Source organism: Halichoerus grypus, chromosome 5 (genome assembly GCF_964656455.1).
Source record: "Halichoerus grypus chromosome 5, mHalGry1.hap1.1, whole genome shotgun sequence".
In the NCBI taxonomy this organism is placed as follows: Eukaryota; Metazoa; Chordata; class Mammalia; order Carnivora; family Phocidae; genus Halichoerus; species Halichoerus grypus.
Window position 1 is genome coordinate 140,888,387 of NC_135716.1, and position 12,807 is coordinate 140,901,193.

The 12,807-nt window shown below is 51.5% G+C and overlaps 1 long non-coding RNA gene across 1 annotated transcript in view; it reads right to left on the minus strand.

Annotated features, from left to right (window-relative positions):
• LOC118535488 (uncharacterized) overlaps window positions 1-7,300 on the minus strand; it is a 49,672-nt gene extending 42,372 nt beyond the window's left edge. The window contains exons 1-2 of the long non-coding RNA XR_013448165.1: window positions 7,257-7,300; window positions 6,833-6,975 (exon numbers count right to left, since the gene is read on the minus strand). This is a non-coding gene — a long non-coding RNA (uncharacterized LOC118535488). The remainder of the gene's footprint in view (window positions 1-6,832; window positions 6,976-7,256) is intronic.
• Between the last annotated feature and the right edge of the window lie 5,507 nt (window positions 7,301-12,807).

The following is a 12,807-nucleotide window of genomic DNA, read 5'->3' on the forward strand; positions in this document are numbered from 1 at the left end:
GATCAATGCCACCGTGTGCATTTCTCAATTCGGTAGCCCGGAGACCTGGATGTGGCGCAGCTCAGGTCAGGTCCCAGGTAAATGAGGGCCTGCGCTCTGCTGAGGCCAGCTACGGTGTTGCCAGTTACCTTCCTGATGTGTCCCCAGACTTTTCTCTCTCCCGCCCAACCTCGACCCAGCCTCCAGTACGATCTTGTTAAAACAGACCCCATCATCTGCCTCTCCTGCTTGAAATCCTTCCCAGGTTCCCTGCTGCCTCTAGGATAAAATCCAAGCTCCCAGGTCTGGCTCATTGGGGTTGTTTTGACCCAGACTCTGCCCACCCCATTCTCCGCTTCTTCTCCCATGGCTCTCCCTCCCCAACCTCCACATGCTGAGCCCTTCCCGAGGACGTCATTATCTTCATCATTTTCATCATCAATCATTTTGGTAATAAAACCCACAGCTTCCTCTTACTAAATGCAAATAACCGGGCAAGGGATAATGCTAACGTTCAGTTATCTTTGCAAAATGCTCTTCTCCTAACTAGAATTCTTAAATCTCTCCCACCTGTTACCTAATGGACCAGGCTTGCTGGGACAACACAAGCCTACCCACCCCTCCGGGCAGGATTAAACTCGTCCTCCTCTGGGCAGCCATGGAATGACCTCTGGCCTCCATGGCAACTGCTCTCCACTTCCTGTCTTGCCTGTTTTCCACCTTGAGCTCCTTGGATATGGTGATCTCTTACTCATCGAGGCATCCCCAGCACTAAGTGCCTGACATGGTACAAATGAAATATTGGAGAAAAGAATGAATCCAAGCCCCCTCTCAAGCTATCCACTTCCTCTTTGTCCAAGCCTGTGTTCAGCAACTGCTCTCCATGCCGGTGCTCGTTTCTAAGAACATGAGGCAGGATTCTTTTGGGATTCTGCTTGATCTGGATCCACCACTGTAGTGGGGAAGGAGGTAAGAGAGAGCATTCTAAGTGCTCTGAATGTCTTTAATCTGTACTGGTTTAGTCCCTACAACTGTCCTCCTGAGTAGATTCCGGTATTATACCGATTTTACAGATGAAGAAACCAAGGCACTAAGAGCTTAGGACCTGCCCCAAATCTCCCTGCTGGGCATCTGGGCGGTAGAATTTGAGATGGAGCTGGGGTCTGTATGCCGGCAAACCACCTCCAGGGAGCCACGTACCCCACCCCCCACTCCACTCCACTGCCTGGTACATTTATTTATTAAGCACTTACTGTGTAAGAGGCACAAAGCAGGTGTTCTGCATACCATGCTCATTTAATCTTCCTCATGCTGCTTGGATATACTAATATCACCCCTGTTTTAGAGATTGGTACAGGCTCATTTACGCTAAGATTCCACGCTTACAAGAAGGAGCCTCCTGACCAAAGCACAAGGTTGGCTTTAACCTTCTTTCTTTTAAGGCTCAACTGAAGACATAGTCCCTGGGGAATAAACTAGTCCTACCAACGTTGGGGGTTTCCAATTGCAATGGGCTTCTGCCCTGTTGTGCCCGCTCGGGCCTAGGGACCCTGGATGGTTGCCAAAAGGCAGTGTGGCCATCTCAGGATTAAGGCAGGTGGGTGGGAGCCCAGCCACTGAGCTTTGGGCTGCGTGGAAGGAGAAACAAATGGGCTTGGGGTCAGTTGTCCCGGGATCAATAATATTGCCACTTCTCCCAGCCCCTTACTAGTTTTATGACCTTGGGCAAATCACTGAAACTTCTGTGCCTTAATTTCCCCATTGGTAAAATAACATCTCCTTTGCAGAACTGTTACAGGATTCAATGAAATGGGTGTGTGGAGCTGCCAGTAGGCTGTCTGGTATGTAATCACGATAATGTTAATAATAGCAATAAAAACTGAAGCTCGCAGAGGCGCAGGCCCAAGGTCACACAGCATCCGGTCTACTCATACTCTTCCTTTCATAGCTTCTGTTTTCATCCATGACTCCGGCACTTGGGCAGTTCCCGTGGTTTAAAACCACAGAGTCCTCTTTGACCAGTCCTTCTCCCTCGTGGTCTGCCCCCCGTGCAAGTGCTCTGTGATGTGTGCGTCTGTCTCCTGAGTTCCCTGCCCCTGTTTCTGCCCCCTCTGCCTCTCCCCTGGGCTAGCTCAATAACCTTCTCAAGAACAGAGCCCAGCACAGCGACCAGGACTTCTTCTGTACTCAGTAAATCTTGAATGAATGCTGTCGTGCTCTCTCCAGACACTTTACTTCTTAATCTACACCTTGCCCCAAATTCTCTAATCCTGAGATAACTTTGAACACCTTGCCATGCACATACAGAGCCTCTCTGAGCAGCCCCAGTATCATCCCATGGGCCCCGGTGACCAAGGACCCTCATCGTTTCCTCCCGTGTCCTTCAAAATTCTCATCATTAGTCTGTCTTTGTTCATTCTATTTCCTGTGCCTAGGATGCCCTTCCCTTCCCTCCCAGACCCACTTGGCAAATTTCCAGTCATCTTTCAAAATACTCTTTATTCACTCCACAAATAAGTATTGAGTGCCCACGATGTGTCAGGCACTATTCTAGACTCTGAGGCTATATCCAGGAACAAAGTAGAAGTCCCTGACCACAGGATGCCTCTAGTCTACGGACAGTCTAGCAGTGGAGGCATCTAAGCCAGTTAGAGATGGGGGGGGGTGGTCCTGCAGCTCCAGGAACCCCCTCCAAGATCCCGCTTCCCAAACACTCCCTCCACTCTCAGATACCACCGAGCTCCCTCCCGGTGCCCCCCTGTACTGATCATAAGGGTCTAGTTACACGTCTGTCAGTGATGGCCAGGACTGTGGTTTCTGCATCATGGTGTCTCAAGTTTGTTCACTGGCTGGAAGGAAGGAAGGGAACGGTTCCCAAGTGGTGGAACAAGTTGCAGATAGGCAGTGGGGCTGAGGGAGGCAGGGAGGCTGTAGACCCCTGTCGTAGACAGACTGGATTTACCCCTTCCACAGGCACACCAAGCTCACGCCAGACCTGGATGCCACCACAGCTCTTGAAGTGACCGCAAGCCTGCGCTGGAAGTTTTCAACCCTACCTAGACTGGATGTTTCACATCTGGACTGCTTCTGGGGCTCCCAACCATCCTGACGGCTTTCAGCCCACCCTTCCTGGCCACCCTGGGCAATCAGTCAGCCTCACCTCAAAGCTGAGACCACTGAGGAGGAGGGCGTGGAAGGACAAGATGAGAATTAGCCCTTGGCCTTTCACAAGAGAAGGATCTCGTTTCTGCCACCGCCTCTCCACAGTGGTATTATCAACCCCCTTTTCAAGCTGCAACACTAGAGGTCAGGGGTTAAGTAACGTGGCCACAGTTGCCAGCTGGTGGGAGAGCCCAGGTGCACACTCAGTCATCCGGCCGCAGAGACCACTCAATTACCTAATTTCAGTCCAAGCTTCAGGGGCTCCACCAGGTTTCCCACCCTCAGCAGTGCTGACATTTGGGCCGACTGTTCTGGGCATTGTAGGGTGTTTAACACCATCCCTGGCCTCTACCCACCAGATGCCAGAAATCACCTCCTTCCTCCTACACACACACACACACACACCCCAGTTGCGACAACCAAAAATATCTCCAAACATTGCCCAGTGTTGCCTGGGGGAAAAATCTCCCCAACTGGTCTGCTCCTAACTGAGCAACGTGGACAAGATTCATGGCCTTGGCTACCACTGTCCTCCCATATAAAACAATCTGGATGAGTGGTCTCCAAGAGCTCAGTGACTCAATGGGAGGCAAGTAGCAATTTGATTTATACGGATTTTAATCCTTAATCTATGTATATTTAATTTTATCCAAGATCCAAGAAGTTGGTCTTCACCAGTGTTTGCTGTTTATATTGCTGGTGGAACACAGCTATGTTTCTAAATAAATACGATGAGTGAGGACATGTCTAATATTACTTACAGAGAGAGGAGCAATCAGAAAAGTTTGGAGACCACTCTGCTAGATGATCCCAAGGTTTCTGTCAGGCGCCTATCCTAAGTTCTATGAGAATAAAAGAGCCTCCTGCAATACTGTGATGTCCGGGGCACTATTTCTTTCTGGGCTTCAGTTTCCCCCTCAGTTAAATGGAGATAGGGAAGAACCCACCTCATAAGATTGTTGCGTGGACCAAAAAAATAATGTATGCACAGTGCTTAGCACAGTGTAGAATAATACTCAGAAATGTGATTTTCATATACAGAAGCCTTTTGCTTCTCCTCCTAACTCGGTGGCTTCTCCCCAGTCTCCTTTGCTGGTTCCTCCCCGCCTTCCTACCTCCCCAAACACTACACAGGAGGCCCAGGGCTCAGTGCTTGGCCCTCTCCTCTGTGATGTCCTGCAGCCTCCCGGGCTCAACTACCGTCCGTACGCTGTACACTGTGTACACTTCCCAAATTCCCCTTAGGTCTTAAGCTCCTGTGTGGTAAAGGCCAAATTCAAGACCCTAGTCCACCTCACTCCCCACCCCCCAATGCATGGCTCCTGTGGAACCTCAGAACATTCCTAGTGCTTTTCTGCCCTTCCACACTTGTGTCCCTTCCACACAGCAACACGTATCAAATTCCTCTTCAGTTTGGTGGAATAAATAACTGGTTCCCAGTCCCATTTTGTGCTAAATCTTTCTGGTCGCCTTAATTTCTACTTTCCTTGGGGATGCAAAATGCAAAGCCACTGCTCCAAAAGACAGAGGCTCACGAAAAGTTGTCGAAGGAATAAATAAATGCATGAATGAACAATGACCAAAGACAGTTTCTGTTTTATGGGTCAGGCTTCAGTTAGACGTCCCAAAATTACAAAAGCGCCCAGGAAAAGGTGCTCTCGTAGCACCCTAGAATGTTCCTTCCAGGCTTGTATTACGGTTTATAATCTCGTGATTGTCGGTCCCCTCCCCTCTGCCATAGATGACAATCTCCACAAAGTCAGGATGGGTCCTTTCTGCTCATTGTCATATTCCTAGTGCCCTGTCCTTGTCTAGCATCCATGACTTGTATGCTGAGGGAACACCTGAGTCCATGAAGCAAGACATCATCCTAGCCTCTCCCGCCTTTTACAGCCGAGGCCCAGAGGACAGAGGTGACCTGGCCACACTCTCTCAGCCAGCCGCCACCAGAACCAGGTCTGTTGCCACCCCCATTTTCTTTCTGCCTCCCTTCCCTTAATCAGGAATCCCGAGGATGGTGGCAGCTCAGGTGCTCAGAACCCCAGGGCCGTCTCTAAGAGAAAGGAGAGGAAACGTCTCAGTACTTCCCTGCAGGTGTCAGTGGAAGATGTACGGCCGCGGGAGGAATCTGTCCTTCCAGACTGCACCAAGGCCAAGCTGGGAACCTGAACCAGCCCCCGCCCGCTGCCTCTACCAGCTGCCGACTCGACTAGTGGGTAATGACTGAACAGCGCTTCACAAATGAGCAGGCACCTCTGCGGGAGAAACCCATGAGCACAGGCCAGCTCCGGGCTCACCAAAACCATGCAGCCTCTCTTCACCCGCCCACTCCTGCGTCATCCCTGCCCCGGTACCGCGACAGTGAGTAGCGGTCATCAGCCACGCCACTTACTACTTGTGCGACTTAGAGCAGTGCGCTGAACATCGCTCTGCCTCGGTACTCTTCACGCAAAATGGGCACAACAACAGTATTTACCTCCTGGGGTTGCGATGAGAGTTCGAAGTGAAAATATGTAAATGACTCAGAGCAGTGCCCCGTACACAGCGTGGGCCACGCGAGTGTGGGTTTCTATTGCTCTGTCCTCGGCGCTGAGAAGGCACTGCCCTGCCTCTCCTGCCCTCTGCTCTAACCTCTCCTTTGTTGGGATGGATGCAGGTCTGTGCTCTTAGCAAACACCTGCTCCTCACTGGGCAGCAGATCTCATTCCTTCTCACCTCCTCAAAGCCATCGCTCTAGCCAATTCTCTCTTTTTTGGTCTGAATCATCGATTTTTGCCTCTAGGCTTAATGATTCTTATCAGCATGAAAACATGCTCTCTCTCTCTCTCTCTCTCACACACACACACACACATATACACACACACACTTCTCTTGAGCCCACATCCTTCCCCAGCCTCCAACTTGCATCTTTGCTCCTCTTTATAGCAAAGCTCCTCAAAAGAGCTGAAGACATGCCCTGCCTCCAAATCCTTGCCTCCCTCCTGCTCTGGGAGTCACTCTGGTCAGGCTTGCACCCCAGCCCTCCTCCAAAGGGGCTCTTGCCAAGGTCAACAGTGAGCCCTCACCACCAGTCCAATGACTGAGCCCCAGGCTGGATCTTAATGAGCCAAGCAGTGGCATGACACACCACTTCCTCCTCCGTGAAGCTTTCTCTATGCTTGCCTTTTAGGACCCACAGCCTTTTGCTTCTCCTCCTAACTCGGTGGCTTCTCCCCAGTCTCCTTTGCTGGTTCCTCCCCGCCTTCCTACCTCCCCAAACACTACACAGGAGGCCCAGGGCTCAGTGCTTGGCCCTCTCCTCTGTGATGTCCTGCAGCCTCCTGGGCTCAACTACCGTCCGTACGCTGTACACTGTGGGCTCCACGGCATCTGTCTCCAGCCCGCCTCTCCTGCTCCACACCTCCACAGGGATGTCTTTAGGCATCTCGCATCAAACATGTTCACCATCAGTCCTACTTCAGCAAACGTCCCCAATTTGCTTCTCCTGCCATCTTTCCATCTCCGTTAATGACAGTTCCATCTTTCCATTTGCTTAGGTCCAGAATCCTTGGAGTCATTCTTAACTCCTCTCTCCCATTCGCGCTGCTTTCCAGTCCGTCAGCAAAGATTGCTGGTTCTCCCCTCAGAAGATGGTCAGAGTCCGACCATGTCTTAACACCCCTGCCACCCCCGTCTGACGCCACCACCTCACCTGGATTGTCACGAGTCTTCATCGAGGATCCTTCTGCCGCTGTCCTCATCCTCCTTCGCTGTTTCCAACACAGTCCCCTGAGAACTCCTGTTACAACAGGAGGCAGATCATGTCACTCCTCTGCTCAAGCCCTCCAGTGGCTCCTGTCACAATCAGAATAAAAGCCAGAGTCAGTGTAATAATCCCTAAGGTCGTGTAGGACCTATGTCCTTCCCTGGCACCCCGCAGCCCCCCGTTTCCCTGCTGCTCTCCCGTCCATGCCCTTCACTCTGCTCTTTGCTGCTCCTGAGGCCCGCCTGGGCCTGGCGTGCTCCCCTCTGGGGGCTGTGCATGGGCTCACCGGCTCCCCCTTCACACCCTTGCTCCAGGCCATCTTCTCAGTGAGGCCCTCCCCGGCCCCCCACTTCACTGTGTGCACCCTTACCCCACCACGCTCTCTGCCCTGCTCTGCCCTAGTTTTCTCTCTGGCTCTACGCCCTCCTGACACATGGGGTGCTTCCCTCATTTGCTTCCCTGGCAGCCCACTGGAATGTGAGGTCCATGCCAGCGCGGGGGGTGGGGGGGGAGGGTTAGGACAGTTTTGTTCACTACTGGCCACACATAGTCAGCGTGCAGTCAATGTTTAATAAGTGAATGGATTTTCTATTGTCTTTGTTTTCCTCTGTTCATTGCGAGGGAAGGAGCTGCCTCTTCTGCATGCGTGAATCCCCCCCTGGTACCCAGCGGAGACTCTCACTACAGCCTCTCGTGAGGATTTGTCAGAAGAACGGACAATGAAGTAAATAGATGTGTGAAGAATTCTGTCGTAGCAGAGGTCACGCTGGGCAGCATCAGTCATGTTCTTCAGAAATCAGCACCCTTCTCAATGTGCTTCTTGGTGACTGCCTTCTAAGTCAGGCCATGTATGTGGGCTCTGAATTTGGAAGATATGGCCTCCCCTCTTCTCCCACCTGGGGGCTGCCTGGTCACAATCCCAGGCCTGCTGTCTTTCCATGTCCACTTAGATGCCTCCCCCATCTCCATGAGCCCCCCCTCCCCCCGACACCCTGGCCCACCAGGCTCTCTCTGCCTCTCCGTAACCTCTCCATCCCCAGCCTCACCTGGCCAGGTGCCCAGTGAGTCAACAGGAGGACTCTCTCTCTCACGCCTCCAGACGGGGTGGAGGCCATTCCCTGGGTGAGGAGTATCCTATGTCTCCAGAGTCTCTCTCAGCTTCTGCCCATGAGCAGAGGAAGACCACCCCACCCAGGGCTGCACCATGATGGACAGGGTTGGGAGCAGCTAGAACTTCTCTTCTGAGGGCTTCTATTTCTCAAGGGAGGCGGGCAGCAAGCCCTTCAGCTGAAAGCCATGATGGGCGAGGAGGTGCGGAGTTTGCAGGATAGAGGAGAAAGTTTGAAACCGCTGAGAACGGGAGCATGCCTAGCGAGGAGAACTAGAGCAGCTTGCCAGGCAGTAATTAGCCTGTTTGGATGTTTTTCTCAGGCCATGGTTAATGCACAGGTGCAACAGCAGAGTAGGTGAGAGTCACCTTTGACCAGAGTTGGGGTTTTGCCCAACAGTGTAATGAGTCAAGTGGGAATAAAAGAAATTGTATGTCAGGGAGTGACTATAATGAAAATGACAATATGAGAGGCAGGAGTGTGTCATAAGGACACCCAGTGGCCCAAAGGCCTAAGTTTGCTGGGAAAATTCTGACAACAGATTTGACATTGGGACTGTCCCAGAACGCCTTTTCTGGGAAGTTCCCTGACCTACTACCCCTTCCAGTGTGGGATTGGTCACTGTCTTCTATCTGCTCCCTCAGCACCCTATGCTCACCTGTACTGTATTTTAGCACTTGATTGTATATCTTCCTCCTGGACTATGAGCACTTGGAGGAAGGAAGCCAGTGCCAGACCCAAGGAAAAGTGCACTATGTAATCACTGATTGAATACATTTATTTGATAAAACCCAGACCGTGTTCTGTGTAGTAATAAATCCTCATGTTTGTATAGCAATTTGCAGTTTATAAAGCAATTTCATATCCATAATCTTCTTTCAATCTGACAACCACCCTCCAAGAGAGCAACTCATTCATTCATTCATTCATTCATTCACAGATGGGCAGAGCTGGGGTTAGCTCAGAGAGGCTAAGCAACCTGGCCAAGGTCACGCAGCCCGCAGGTAAAAGAATCTGGATTAGGACCCAGGGCTGTCTGACTCCAAGAAATGCATTTTCCACCACACCACAGTTACCTCATGGGATCGTGGACTCATCCGTGAGGTGTCTTTTTTCCCCCCTAACTTAACAACAAATAAAAGGAGACTTGGCAGAAATCCACACCCTGGGACTACCTTGGAACTCCTTCCCTTGTCTGGTGTATGTGTTTAACAAAGATGTGAGAAATACCTGCCAGGTCTCTTCTTGCCAGAGCCAACGACAGAAGCCACACCGCATTGTGAATACAGCGTCTGCTTGTGTGCAAACCCGCAGGCATTTTTAGCAACTTTGGGGAACATAAAGAAAGCTGTTGGTTTTGTTTGCACATATTTTTCGCCTCTGCAAAAGGCTTCTCACCAAGCAGCAGCCTAGGAGCTGCCTTTTCTTTGATCTTAAGACATGCAATGTCTTTATAACTCACTAGTTGAGCTACGGTTGAAAGTGATTTCACCTGCTCTGGGTTCCCTCGCTTGGAAAATGGGTCTGGTAATAAAGGCCCCTACCTCCCGGGGTGGTGGTGTGGATTGAACGAGGTCCTGTGAAAATGCCAGCCTTTCTGGAAAGCTTTATGCCCTGGGGGAAGACTGGGGGTGAGTGCAGTGGAGGCAGCCTAGGGAGGAGAAGGCTTCATCAGAAGCTGAAGCAACTGGACAGGAATCCCAGCTCTACCATTTGGAGCCGCAGAATCTTTGATGAGTAACTTAGACCCACCCCCCACCCCCGGTTCCTCCCGCCTCAGTCTACCTCCTCAGTTTCCCAAAGGATTGCACTGTTAGAAACAATGTATATATAGTGTCCAGCACTGAGCTTGCTGTGAGAATTGTTCAGTAAATGGCACAGTGTTTATTATTATTATTATTATTATTATTATTAGCATCATCACTACTGGTACTAATATTTGGGTGGTCAGGTCAACAACGATTTTAGGAATTTTAGACCGCAAACCTTGAGGCAAGGATTATGTTTCATGTATCTTTGTATAACCAGTGCCCAAAACTCAACCTGGCAGTTAGCAGCTGCTAGTAAAAGTTTGGAGAACTGGAGTAGATGAAGGAGGAAAGAACCAAGCCCCCTCGGCGTGGTTAGCTGAGGCTTGGGCAAGAACAGGTGTTCACGGCACACTTGCCGTGGGGCAAACTGCAGTCTTCATGTCTGTTCACTCATCCAAACGTACAAGGCAGGTATTATTGTTATCCACATTTAGAAAATTAGGAAACGGACCCTCCACGGTCAAATGACATGCCCAAGTTCACTCAGCCAGGGGCTGGCAGAGTGAGCACTGGGACCCAAGTGCACCTCACTCCTGAGCCCACGTTCTTACCCTCTGCCCTGCACTGCCAGGAAGAGTTCTGCCTTGAGGTCGCCCCTGCTCTGACCTCGTTGAGTTCCTGGCCGTCTGGTTGTTTCTGATGTTACCGGCAGGAAGAGTGAATCTTCTTTCTCTAGAAGCCTGAGTTAAGTGATTTACGTGGCCAGCCTGTGTTGTTGTTTCCGGGTGTTTGCTGCGTTTCAGTGTTCCCCCCATCATGGCAGGCACTGGCATTGCGAAGGGAGACCATCACTCATCCATGTTCGCCCTGTCCTTGGCAGTGCCCCCCCACTCTGGAAGCAGATGTCACCCTCTGCCGAGAGGCACGGGGATTCCTACTCATGCCCTACCTCCTGGGAAATATGTGCTGGCCCCCAGAGCTGAAGGGGAGAAGAGGTGGGGCCCCCCAGTGGGGCCGGAGGCTAGCAGTGGGGAATGAGGAGGGGCCAGATTGCTTCTCTGCCCCCCAGCTCATCAGGTGCTTCTGTTAGGGCAGCCCAGGGGGTATTCCCAACAGCCCGCTATATAGTCCGGCCCTAACACAGAGTCGTGGCCCCTCAGTCCAGAGAGCGGAGAAGCTTACACCAGGTCACACAACCATCAGCTGGGGAGCCAGAACAGCCACCGTCCTCATTCCCAGACCTATGATCTCTCTACGGTGCCGTGTCAGGGGATGGAGAGCAAATCCCAAAGGAGCTGTGTAAAAGACTCTCTCTGTTGTGTCTTTGAGCGGCACAGTGCCATAGCGGGTCAGAGTTCCATCTCTAAAGTGAGAGTGACCTGAGTCTGAATTCCAGCCCCGCAGCTAGCTTAGTGACCACGGACGAGCCACGGGACCTCTGGGGACCCCCAAGTGGAGGAATCGGTACCCCTCCTTGCAGGCTGCCTTGAGAAATCGAGGATACAGCACATGGAAAGTCCTGCATCCACTTCTTGGCAAACGTTTTGTTTGTTTGTTTCTTTCTTTTGTTTCTTCCTTAGTTCTCCAAACACTTTCTGGGCGTGAAAATGGTCACTTTACTTACAATATGTCATTCAACGTTCTAAGGTAGGAATTAAGATCCCCGGTAAGTGGACAAGTGAACACAGTGTCGGAAAGATTAGGTGACTTGTCCAGGGGACAATGAATTTCCGACTCCAGAGTCTTTGTTTTCTGTACTAGTTCAGAGATACATTTGGTTTTGTTTGGTTTTTGTTTTAATCCAAGGGTGGTGTAGCCGAACTAACATTGCCTTGTACGTTGTGGCATCGAATATGCATACGTGATATTCCTATTATCTTTATGAACCGCCACCGTTCTTTTAGAAGAACAAGATTTCTCCAACATGTTTTCTCTTAGCACCTGTCGCAGAATCACCAAGCGGTCGCATCAAAAATGCAGATCCCAAGGGCCAAGCCCCAGAGCCACTGGACCAGAATTGCTAGGTGTGGGGCTGTTTATCAAGCTCCCTGGCTGATTCTAAACCACACTCAAGGTTGAGAACCACTGCCTTTGGGAGTCAGTCATCCAATAAGCACGGGTTGAATGGAAGAGGAAAGACAGTTTTCTAAAAGCTAAAGTCAAACATATGGCAAGCTTGAAAAGCCATCTTGTGTGCCAGGATCAGGGTATGACCATCGGAGAGAGGCAGACCCTGGGCTGGGGCAGACCCGGTGACCCCCAGATGCCCTGGCTGTAGTGCCAAGGTGGAATTCAGGCCTGGAGGGGTCATTGCCGCTCCAGACGGTTGGGCCACGCTGCCAGGGGTATATCCTTGGCTGCAGGAAAAGCAGCCTGCCAGCAGGTCCCCCAGCAGTGAGGAGAAAGGCCTCGGGATGAAGGAAGCAGGGACCATGCCTGGCCTTCTGGGAAACTGGCTGAAGGACAAGGCAGGAGCCAGGGCTCCAGCACAGATATAAGGCAAGGGCTCCTTCATGAGGCCCGAGGGCAGCCTAAACGTTTAGAGCACAAGGTCAGAGGGGAGTATCAACAGGAAGAACTTGATGTAAACCTCTGAACGGAAGCCCAAAGCAGACAGCCAGGGCGGCGGCATCCAGGGGAGGAGGCTGAGCGGCTCCAGCAGCGGCCGTGGCAGCCCACTGGGGCGGGGGGTCGGGCACACAAGTGCAATCTGCGCCCTCCATAAGTCGCCCAGGCCGGCCACCCTTTCCAGCATCTGCACTTGCCCGAAGCGATAGGATATTTCTTAATACTGAATGTATGTAAGTAATGGTTCCCGCCACGAGTGGTGTGACCTCAGTGCAGCACCTTCATGACTCTGGGCATCCCATCTTCTTCTGCTCCGTGAGGGACCACACTTGATGACTCCAAGGCCCCTACCAAGCTCTTCCATCTACCTGCCAGGGTATCGGTGAAAATCAGCAACTGTATTTATGAATGAGCCAGAGCCCACCTGTTCCTTGCATCCACTATCTTGCTGGTTTCGCTCTGATTGGCGTGGGCCCATCTTCCTTCCCAGCCC